This window comes from Cupressus sempervirens, chromosome 1 (assembly GCF_028749045.1).
Source record: "Cupressus sempervirens isolate cs-2001-9-10 chromosome 1, ASM2874904v1, whole genome shotgun sequence".
Classification (NCBI taxonomy): domain Eukaryota; kingdom Viridiplantae; phylum Streptophyta; class Pinopsida; order Cupressales; family Cupressaceae; genus Cupressus; species Cupressus sempervirens.
This window is the reverse complement of record NC_143118.1, coordinates 549,832,001-549,844,910: the sequence shown is the minus strand read 5'-3', so window position 1 is coordinate 549,844,910 and position 12,910 is coordinate 549,832,001.

Sequence of the window (12,910 nt, the reverse complement as noted above, 5' to 3'; positions counted from 1 at the left end):
TCCTAAGCCTCTACAACATGCCAATGGAGACTTCCTTGAATGTTAGGACTCCCTTTTTCACATTCCCTCATGCCATGTCCACCATGGACCCCATTTCTTGGCATAGGACTTTTACATAACTGGCACCATCTTCTCTCTATTGTGGATGCCTATCACTACCTAAGTTATGTGCCATCAAACTCTTATCCCTAGCAAAACATTTGAAGCCTTTATGTCTCTGTGCATGATACGTCACTAGGAATATTTGTGCAGATAATGCAACCCTCTTATTGTTCCAATTTGCTACCTCGAATGCTTCATGCAAGGCAAGCCATGAATTCAATGAATAACCAAGAAATTGATGTGCAATAAAGATAAGCCATGGCTATTTTTGTTTATCTGTTGATGCTAAGCACTTATCAATAGATTCATATTACTTGGTTCTCCTCTGCCAGTCAAGCTCTGAATCCACAATCCAGAAATGAAACATGCCATAGTTAGTGGAGTACCGTATCTTAACATCATTGTTCGTTGGCACATAAAATGTGGTTTTAGCCGACACTCCACACTCGCCTCCCGAGTCTATATTCCTTTGCATTGTGACATTTACATAGATCAAAATCATTCTAACCCATTTTAATCATTCTGACAACTCTGTGATGTCTTATCAATCAGATGGAATTAGTCGGGCCCCACAGTGGGTCCGGCTAAAAAAATTTTCATTTTTGAACACACCTGAACTAGAAAACTGATCCACCAACCTTATAAGACTGATTGGAATCCAACTCAAGCACTAACTGATCCCTTAAAATCATTTTTCATTAATTTGCAACTTGTCAATTTTGTGCTAGGAGGTCTGTTGACTGGCCTTAAAAACTAACCCAAACACCTGATCAAGCTCTAAAATCTGGCACACTAAATCTCTGTTCTGCACACTTGTACCCTATTGAATCTTGTCTCATGAAAAATTCAGGGTCAAAAGATATTCACTAATAAAAGTTTCCTTCTCAGAATCACCTGCAAATAAACATGTCAGAAAGTAATAAACTAGGTTCGGATTTGGTCTTGAAAATTGGGCGAATGGACACTTGGGAAGACGAAAAATGGGACATTAGTTCTCTATCATGAGGACATTATAAATCTACAATTTGGTCTCATGAAGAATAACAGGACACAAATGGCAAGCGGTCAAAGCAAGCTACTTGGATTTGTAGACTGGAAACAATGTCAAAAAAGTGTTTTTGCAAATGGAATTGACCTGGAAAAGTGTGCAAATGGATTCGTTGAGACTTAAAAATTGGCACACTTGGAGTATTTTTGGAGGAGAACATAGGGGTAAAATCCATTTAGTCTCACCAATCATATATCTCAAGTTATAATGTCCCGAATAGGGGTCCTGACAAATTTGCTAATGCTGACACCAGTAAAAAGATAGAAATTGCGTTTGGAATTGCATTTAAAAACTGATCAAACAGATTTTTCAAGAGCTAAAACTTGAAACATAACAAGTCTCTGACATCTACAATGCAACACAAAAGGAATTTTAGCATTATGGTCAACTGGGTCAAAATTACAACATGTCAAATAGGGCTTCCTAGAATTCAGAGTTAATTGCAAAAGCATGAAAATAGTAAACTACCAGCTTTGAGGAACTCAAAACATAGTCAAACAAACTCAAAATGACTCAAAATCTAAAACATACATTCTCAAGTATGGACACTAGATATCCCAAAGTGGTGAGTCCTAAAACATTTGTGGGTGTAAGTTATTCAATTGCAAACATAGCCTCCTATCACTATTTAACACTTTCCTCTATTCATCATGTTAGTAGGTCATCTAATCATGTTACGTATGGAATGTCACTCAAGCTTGCCTTAGAATTGTAGGGCCCATAAAATTCTAGGGCATAACATGATGAATATCAGTAGGAAGTCTCGTTAGTAGGAAACCTTTGCAATTCCACCCTCACCTCCTATATTATTGTTCCACCCTTTTCACCTTAGTGAAAAAGCAAAATTGACATTTGCTCAAAACATGCCTTTACGAAATGGCTTAGAACAAAAATTTAACTTCATGGAGCACTTAGACAAGCTAAATGGAAGGTGCTAGAAGCATTGAACACCTTTTAGGCCTCAACATGACAGCCAGGTACATGTGCATTTATGGGGCTTGATTTGACTCAAAATTTCAAATGAATGCTCAAAATGAGAATGCACTTTTGAGTGCTAACACGTGCAAATTATCATCCAATTAGAGTATCTTCAAAACCTCACTACTATTTAGTAACACTAATTTTTATGTTTGCAAAATCAATTTATAGAGTTGGTGGTTATAAAAGGTGTTTGGTACTACTTTATGATGGTTTGGGTTACAAACCTTTACTATACATGAAGTAGAAACTTATGAACAATAGTTAATGGGATTTTATTATCGTTGCTTTATGATAGTATAGATCTTTTACTATTGGTGGTTGTGAAGTGGCAAGTGGTTATCAATAGTTGCATCAAATATTTGGTGCTCCTTCAAGACTTTTTGAAGATAGACAAAGAGTTTCCTAAGGAGTAGAAAGATGGGGCCATGTGTCTTTGGCATTCCACCTGGAGATCACAGCTATGACTTTTATTTACTCAAATAATTTGGTAGTGTCCACATAAGTTAGGTTGTAAATAAGTAACATGGCCACATGACTATTATCATCAAATGAGGGGAGATAAAAATAATTTTTAAACAAAATTAATTGTTTGTTTAGCCTCATGATATATCAACTGTGCAAGTCCCTAACCCTCTCTTACAAAGTTTTGAGTGGTCAACACATGCAAAGAAAATAATAATCACACTTCTTTGTGATTGTAAAGAGATGATATGATTTCTCTTGGTGATTATATGGGATATAAGGACATATTTAAAGTATTAATCTCACTTCTTTTTAAGAGATGGGAATGGAAGGGATTTAAGGTCATGGAGCTTGGAAATGAAAATTTTAATCTAATAATATATATTTTTCATTCCTTATTATTATCATAGTTGATTTTTTGGCTTGTGAAGTCATGACCTATTGATAAGTGTTTGTCTAGCTAAGGAGTGATGGGTTCTCTATTTTTTAGTCTAGAATCCCTATATAGAGATGTTTAAGATGAATTGAGAAAATAAATTATTTTCATGTGCTATCACATGAATAGAAGAGTTTCTACAAAATTGGTTGACATATTCAATGTTTCTTTAAATGGAAAGCTAGATTATTAATAGAATTGGGAAATGTATAATTTGATGGTTATAGAGTAAAGTGTTCATTACAAGAAAAGAGAGATTATTAGTGTCATTGCTAGATATTGGGGAAGTTTTTGGATATTATTGTTGTTTGGGGTGTTTAAATTTAGGTCTTTTCATTTGTGTAAGCATATATTCATATTTTTTATTGATGACTTCGAAAAATAATGATTCTGGATGTTATAGGGAGATAGACTAGTACAAATAGTGCATAATAATCATATATATGCTAGATTATATATATGTTTCAGAGTAAATGTAGAGATTATATATATGACCATGGAGATTTATGTTTTGATATGTAAGAGTTATAGTTATTTTAGTAGAGATAGGTTGTAAACCAGTACCAAATTAACAATGGATTATGATAGAGATGGTTATTGTATTTTGAGTATAAGTTGATGGTGAACTAGAATTATGATATGCTAGTATAATATATGGTAGAATACTCAAATAAGAATATATTACATGATTTTAGATTCACTTAAGTCATGTTGTGTTGGTCAATACAATGTAGCATTTGAATAATTTCTTTTGGGAGTTGACTTTTTGGTGTAGCATATATTAAGAACTGACTAGCTTTGATTATGGATCATGGTGTGTTTTTTTATGATTATAATTTTTATAAAGCTTCAATAACTATCATTTGTGCCTTAGCATTGGTTGATGTAACTATTTATGCATTGGTGAAGTCCTAATAGGTAAACCTAATTTATTTTTGTAACTTGTATAAAGAAAAGTAATTCTATTTTGGTAAATAATAGAATGTATGGAATGAATGTAAATATGAGACTTGATGTTAGATATCAAATCAAGGTTGAAGACTAGGAATATTCTTTAATAGATGTATGAGTGAAACCTATGACCATTCCTTGTATACTTAATTGGAACTATAAGAAAAAATGAGTTTTCATTAATCAGTATATCAAAGATGGATTTAACATTTTGATCCTTTTGGACATTGATTCCTCTTGAAGGTGGATTGCACCTAAACATCCTTTGAGAAGAATTATTAGGCATTATGCATTTTATTCTCATCAACTTCTAATAGGTTTGTGAAAATTGTATTGGAGATTTTGTACTTTAACAAGGACTAGTGTACTAGATGTATTTTATCGACTCCTAATAGGATTGGATCTCTTAAAAGGTATATTATTATACTATTTCATGATCTTGTGGGTAATTTCAACACTAAGGATTTACCCTTAACAAGGTTTTACTTGAGAACATAAATCTTTTGTCTTATGGTGTTGGTTTATATCATGTTCATCTTATTTTGTACTTCTATATATTTCATTGGTGATTTGGTTGGAAGGTATAAAGTCTTTAGAAAACCTTAAATATAATTCTCCCCCCTGCCCCAAGTTGTGTTGTGTGGATTCTTAGTCCTAAAACTTAGTAGTAGATATTAGGGTCCTCTTGGAGGAGAAAGCTTAACCTCTTGAGGAGATCTAGAATGAGAAGTTGTAGGAAAGACAACCCTAAGTTAGATGGTGTAAACTGGGAAAACTGCAAGAACAAGATGGGGGTTCATTTGATCTACTTAGGGATTGAATGTTGGTTGATTAAAAAGAACAAGGATGATATCAAGATAGATTATTAATTGCAGTCAAGTATGGAGATCAAAAGGAAGAAATTTTATTGCAATATGGTTTCTAGAGAAGCTTTAATAAGTGCACTAATAGAGGGAGACGTTAAAGAGATTTATCCTACACATGATATCTAGGAGAATTTGGAAGAGCTATATGAAGGAGACAAATACACCAAGTAGGATAAGTTATATAGCTTGAGAGGAAAGTTGGAAAACATGAAGATGCAAGAATATGAGACTATCAGTGTAGTTCCCCTTTTATGGTCCACTACTATAGATGATTATTTAATAAATCAAAATATTTTTATTAGTTATTTTAGTTATCCAATGATAATACTATTTAGATTTATGATTGAAAATTATAGATGTTATCCAAGTTTCCTAGACACCATCTATGGACTCTAATGTAGGGACGAGCAGATTCAAGAGGGATGAACCCAACATAAATCTAAAAACATACCCTATTTAGAGTTACACAAGGAAGAAACATAAAAATTAAATGAACAAAACAGAACAAGACACTAGATTCCATGCAACTACATTGATGTAATTATTCAACTTCACATATAAAGAAAACCAAACATGCCCAGTTGTAAGGTCTTTTGGGTAGCAGCCATATACAAAGAATTATAAAATCAAGTCCAAGCTCGCATCTTATCTTCTTCTCTAAGATCTTCCAATGATATATCTTTCTAATCCTCTATTGAATTATGTGTAATTATGACTTCTGCATCAACCCAAGCTCCTTATATATCCAACTAAGCTACAATTCAACTAGTCAAGCAATTAATTACATTATTGGTCCAACTTTGGAAGAGTAAATGAAAACTTTAGAAAATATGGAAAAAAGTTGATGATAAGTTAGATTTAGGTCCACACATGATCCAAGTACATATCCCTAAGAGGGAAATACTACACATCATCATACAGAACTACACAAGATGAAAAACTCCACAAGTTATGCAAAAACTAGTTGAAAATGATACCTGAGGAAAATCTTGATATATCCCAATTGTAGTTGAATTAGAGATTTCAATCTTATCATAAGGTAGTATTTTAGGTCCTCTTTAAGACCCTAAGGGATAAAAGGCTCATTAATTAAGGATCAATGGCTACACAACACACAAGTTACCCATAGAAACAAGAGAAAATTGTTATTTTTGATGCAAGATTGCTTAAAGACCCAAGCTGCTTTTACATTAGACACTTGGGATTAGTAAAGAAATGATTTCCACATCAGGAATTCTAACTTGAACCATTAAGATCCAACTTATCTTGTGTAATTGAAGATCTATCTTCAACTGGTTTATGCTTCCACTAAACAAGCTATTCCAAATAATATTTTCCTCTAGTGCTTCTACTTATCCTGGTATCCAAAAAAATTTCAATGCCATTAGCATTCTTCTTAGGATAATTTTGTTTATCAGCTACTTCATGATCTGATCCATGGTACTCATATATGTCAATAATATTGAAGATAGGTGAAATATCCATATCTTCTGGTAATTCAATCTCAAAAGCATTACCACTTTCGAACTTCTTCAAAATTTTACAAGGCCCAAACTTCTTCATTTTTAGCTTGCTATAAGTTCCAAATAGAGATCAATTCTTCCTCAAGTAAACCATTACTTCATCACCAACTTCAAAATATTTATGTCTTCTTTTATGATCCATTCATTCCTTATATACCAAATTTCTACTACTCAAGGTATCTTTGATTGCCTGATGTAATTTCTTCATGAAATCAACAAATTCTTTAGCCTCAACACTCCTATATTTTTCCACACTCAAGTCCCTCAATTATATAGTTCCCTTAGGAGGAAATCTAGTAACAATATCAAATTCAATTTTCTTAGTACTTCTATTCACAGAATTATTATATGCAAACTATACTTGTAGCAAAACTAAATCACAATTAGCAGGCTTATCTCCAATCGAACATCTCATAGAGTTACCCACACTTATGTTCACAACTTTAGTTTGTCCATCTATTTGAGGGTGAAATGTAGAGTTGAATTTCAACTATGTATTCAACTTCTTCCAAAGTGACTTCCAAAAATGTCCAATAAACTTAGTATCTCTATCTAAAATAATAGTTTTTGGCAAACCATGCAAGCTTACCACTTCCTTCAAAGATAACTTAGCTACATGTAATGCATGAGATGTTTTCCTAAAAGGTATGATATGAGACATCTTTGGAAATATTTCAACCACAAAAAAGATAGAATCATTACCCCTCTAAGTTCTAGGTAAACCAAGAAAAAAATCCATGTTGATATCTTCCCACGGCTTATTCAAAATTGCTAAAGGTGAATACAAACCCAAATTATGACTAGTTCCTTTTTCTCTCAATATAATATTATAAATTAAATCACCTCAATAGTATAGACCACTCATGGGTCCCAAATGATCACTCACAAAGAAAGATCATCATGGTCTCTTCTACTAGGGTGGAGAACACAAATCAAATGGGAGAGACATTACATCATCTCTCCAAGGAATTGGCTTACTCTTAGAAGCCTATGATACAAAATGAAGGTAAAGAACACCAAGTGAAAAATTAATGTCAACCAATCCTCAAGAATACCTCACTAAATTCTCCATAATTCAAACCAAATAAATCCAGTGCTCACAAACCATCTCAATAACTAGAGAAAATGGGCAACCACAAGAGGAAGGGTATCACATTGACACAAAGCCCTTCAACAAGGAAATAAATATAGGATAGGAAATCTCATGTAACCACAAACTTTATGTTGATTGATGGAGTTATAAATATCATAAGCAAGATACTGAGAGGGTGAGCAGGGGAGGGATGTGAATCAGAATCTTAAGCACTTTAAACCTTCACCAATTCATTCACATCCATTAGTTAACTAGTGCATGTAAAACTAGTAATAATAAACTTGCTAAAACATTCAAATATGATCTATCACATGCATGAAAATAGACACATTACACAATATTTATTACCTAGGAAACCCTCCAAGATGAAGGTAAAACTTAGGTGGCAATGATACCCATTAATCTTCACTACTCCAGTAATAAAGTTAACCTGTTAGGGTTATAATGTTTGATCATAATATTTGATCTAATCTATGAGGGGTCTAATCTATTAAAATCTTAAGAGACTACTAAGTCTCACCTTGTTAGATGATTTAACACTTACAATTAAGTAAGGACTCTATTAGGAGATTTGCAAAGATATATTGAGACCACTCTATTAAGAGATTTACCTTGATTGAAGTTGACTAGAAATGATTTAGTACTTGACTCTTGATATGCTCTGTAAGTTGATTTCAACTCTTCTCCTTGCTAACTGAGCCTCTCTTGTGATTTGATAATACTTGTCTTCCTGTTTCACTTCACTACTTTGAATAGGTCAATTTCTCTATTAAGTGATAACATAACACTTTCACTAACTTATGATCTGGTCTCAATCCTTCAATTGCATGTTACTCCTTGTTTGCATCTCCATATCATATCATATCATATTATATTACATGTCATATAATCTAGGTTAAGATCTTCTCTATTTAAAGAGTTATGTAAAGGTTTTTTTCTAGATGCTTCCATATTTTGCCTCTTCATCTAGATTGGTGATCAGAATACATAGAGATCTATGATCCATGTCATTAACATGTAAAAAATTCTATAACAACCTCTACATATATTAAATATTTTTTCCAAGTTAGTTTGAAAACATTTTACCTCAAAATCTGCTCCATTCCTAACTTTTATGAAAACTCTGCATTGCTCGATCTTTACTATTCTTTGATGCTTGGCATTTCTCTTGCTTAATCTATATTATGATAGGCACATATTATGTAATTTGACACTTGTATTCTTGACACTTTCTCGGTCCCCATTGAGCTCAACTTGTATAAAAATACTTGGTGACCATACACTTACTCAACTTCTATAGAGCTCAGTATGTGCTTATGTACATGACTCAATCTATATAGAGTAGCCTGGTCATTGTGATGATCATCTAACTCTACCTTATAAATTACTAATTGTTTAACACTAATAGACAATAATAGTTAGAGACACCAAAAATCTCCCCCTTTGACATCAGTGGAAAAAACACTTAGTCATATTTACATCGTTACAACACAATCTGATAATGAGCTCTCCCCAAAGTCTTATGATTAATGCCAATGAATAATAAATAAATAATAAAAAATTAATAAAAGATTAATTTCCATTTTAACATATCTATTTCCCCCTTATTTTTAAACACTTATGTCAGAACTGTTGGGTTTGAGTAGGTGGAAGTAATCCATATAGCTCAATGAATGTCTTGGGAACTTGAGTGATCATGGTTAGTGCATGATCTCATGTAGTTCTCATTGCTTCCAAAATATGTTTTGTAACTATAATTTTGTAGCTAAATCAATTATATTGTCAACCATTAATAGATTGTGATCTTCTTTGATAAGATCTTGGGTTACTTTTGTTTCCCTCTACATGACCTCCAAATGAGGTATCATCATTTCTTAAATAGAGATCAATTTGGATCAAGCATATTTTTGGAAACTATCTAAAGCTTGGCCAATGTTCCTTTTTCATTAAGTAAAATAGTAACACTCAATTCACCTCTACTTATTTCTTTGTTCTCCTCAATATGAGGTGTTGAAACAATCTTTTTGTCTGCAATTGTGTATTTTACCTTGGTTCTTGTATCACCATCTATGAGCCTAGATTTCTTGGCCTCTAGAGTGTTAGAGGTATCAACATGTATTGGTGACATGATTCCTTGTAGACTTGACACACGTGAACTTTCTCCACTATTTTAATCATCTTTGATGTGTATAATATCTATCTCTTTCTCTGCTCCCTTGGTTGATGACCCAAAAATTCTTTTCCAAAGCAACTCATCCTATTTTTCTACAACTTCCATTTTATTTTGTAAGATCAAAACATTCCATACTTAGGAACAAATATGCTCCTATACTATTCCAAAAATGTGTCCTATTGATCTGGGGATAGATCAAGCATAACTTTGACTATTGTGTCACTTCTTATCTTTTTCTCTACTCCTTTTTCCTATTACCATTTCCTTTCTAATCTTTCAAATAAGTCCTTGGGTATATTTTTCTCTATTTCACTAGGAGCTAGCTTATGATTAGTAGCCATATCCACCATAGCCTCCTCTATCTTAGTTCTATTAGAATTATCTAAAATATCATACTTTACAAATTTAAAGCTAGATAATCCTAGAGATCTTCTTAGATCTATACATACCTCTTCAATAGACTTGGATTGTCTTATAGGTGGTCATTTGATCAATCTCCTTCTCTTAGTCTTAGGGGCACTAGGCCTTGTAATCTTTGCTACTTTATATTTTGTAGTCTACTTGGCACTAGCAGTTTCCCTAGTTCTTGGCTTGTTTTTTGGTGGAGGAGAGACATATGTCATTGTTAGCTTCTTCTTGGTTTCTTGAGCCTTCTTTCTTAGTGGAGTGACAACAACTAGAGATTTTATCTTGTCACCTTCTTCTTCTTCCTCTTCCTCTTCACCACTTTCTTTTTCTTCATATTCCCCAAGACCTTGTGTCAATTCTAATGGTTCCTTTCCCTTGCCTAGGATGCCTAGTTTTGCTTCTAGGTCTTCAATCATTCTTTTCCCTTTCTTCTCCTTAGAATCTATCTTGATATTTAGAGTTATTCTTGATTTAGCTTCCTCATGTCTTCCAAATGGTTCAGCCTCGGTGTTAGTTTCTTCCTTTAATAGTGCAACAATGTTTGCACTCACTAAATCACTATCAATTTCATAATCAAAACTTTGTAAGCAAACCTTCTTCAACTTTACTACCTGTACAAATGTATTGTCTATATCTACAAGAAAACATGTCACTATAATACCTTGTCACCAATTCTTTAGGTATCCTCATCCTCTTCTTCATTCTCTTCTTAAATTCCTAAAAATAAGCATCCATAAAATTCTCAAATTTTTCTCCTAACTAATTAATATATTCATTTATTCATCCAGTAATTAGTTTTTCTTTTTCCCAAACAACATCAACAAAACTAGGAAAATATTTATGAATATAAAAGAAAATACATACAACGAGGGATCCAAACTTACACATTGAATTCTTTTCTTTCCTTATAGTTGACATATTCTCTTCTAGTTGTAATCTTTGTAGCTTGACAAGATCATATTCATGATCCTTCATCACAATCTTCCATGCTTGATCCACTGCCATACATGACACACTATTCAATTTTCTTGATTGGTATAATTTGTGAGTTATAACCCTCATTGTAAATTCAATTAGTGGATCACAAATGTTTGCAATGGATAGACCTCATCCATTTGACTGGCTTAGGCATCACATGGTTTTCTTCTAGTTGTCTAGGGTTGAATATCTTGTAACCCTATGAATCATTTTCTTTGTGATCTCCATGGGTCCATTATGTAACCAGTACTTCATATCATGGACTCTACTAAAAACAACTTTAATCCATTCAATCTTGAAATTCCTTGGGAATTTTAGGGCACAAGTTACCCTTTCCTTTAAACAACTTTTAAATTTATCCTTCAAGATTACTCCATTACATAACTTCTCGTATGCTTCCCTGATCTCATAGTCTCCTACTTCTCTAATTTTATACATGTAACAATTTCTAACATCATGGATCATAATAAATTTGGATGGTATCAAGGATGGTGCACTCATTGAATCTCCTTTATAGCATGAAACTTTGGTGGAGGAAAAGTGTCACTATTAACTAGTTGAATTCTACTAACCTCTTGGCTTATTTTAGCAATTGATGAAGCAACCATGTTAGATGTTACGATTTGGAGTTATTTCTTCTCTAAATTACTTGGCACACTTCAAATTTTCAATTGTTCAAGCTTCTCACCTAAATCACTCTTGAAATCTTTTATTTGTCACTCTAATTACCAAATTTCTCTATCCTCTTAAAATATATATGCAAGGTATGTGATAATGTTTTCAAAATTCAATATATACCTTCTTTTGATCAAATTAGGGTCTCCATTAATGTTGTGTAATTAGGTAGGTGGAAACCAGTTGTCTTAGTCAATATTAATGCCTTTTAACCAACTTTTTACTTTACAACTCAGTCTCTTCCATATCACTTATTCTCTACCATTTCATTCAGTATCTACCATTTCATTCAGTCTCTACCATTTCACTTCTAAAGGGCTTGGTCAATGTTGCAATGCTTGGTCAATATAAACATTTTTACTAATGTTTGGTAACCTTTCATAAATTTGTTCTTATGCATCTTTATATATGCAAATATGAGCTTTGGCACATTACATGTAAGGAACTAATGTATGATATATCAATTGAATATACAGTTACATACATACCTCTCTCTCTTAGTTTGAGATGACATGATCACCTTCTCCATTGGATTGGGTGACCTTGGTTTCATTTTCTCCACTAGTTTCATATTCTTCTCTCTTTTTTCATTTTTTATTCATTTCCTTCCTAACTCATTCAATGTCCACTTTGCCTGCTTCTTTTTCTTTAGTCTAATTTTTTGAATGTACTTGAGTCCCACAATTCTTGCTTAGATGTCCAAACTTGTGATATTTGGAGCATGCATTTTTAGGTGCATAATTCTTCCTCTAATTTTTCTTGTAAGGTTTTTTCTATGATTTGCATTCATATACTCTATGCCCATACTTTTGATAGTTATAGCAATATCCTTCAAATTTAGGTGTAGTAGATGCATTCTTCATTCTTGACCTACACTCATGTATTTGATGTCCTTGTTTCTTGCAATAAAAATAGTAACTAGTAAACTTAGGTATAGAATTTTGCATTTCATGTTTTCTTCAACAAATATTTGTGGTATGACCAAGTTTTTTTTATAGTGATAGCATGCTTCTTTTTCCTTTGACTTTAAATTCCTTAGCTCTCCATTCCTAGAAAATTCTCCTTTCTTAGTGCATGAATGTCTCAACCCATTAGAACAAATAGATGACTTCATAAGTTATTCAAAGTACTTCATTTCCTATTTTGGTTTGTTGAATTTCTCCATAGATTATTTCAAAAATTTTAGTTCATTCTTTAGTATTTCCTTCTATCAT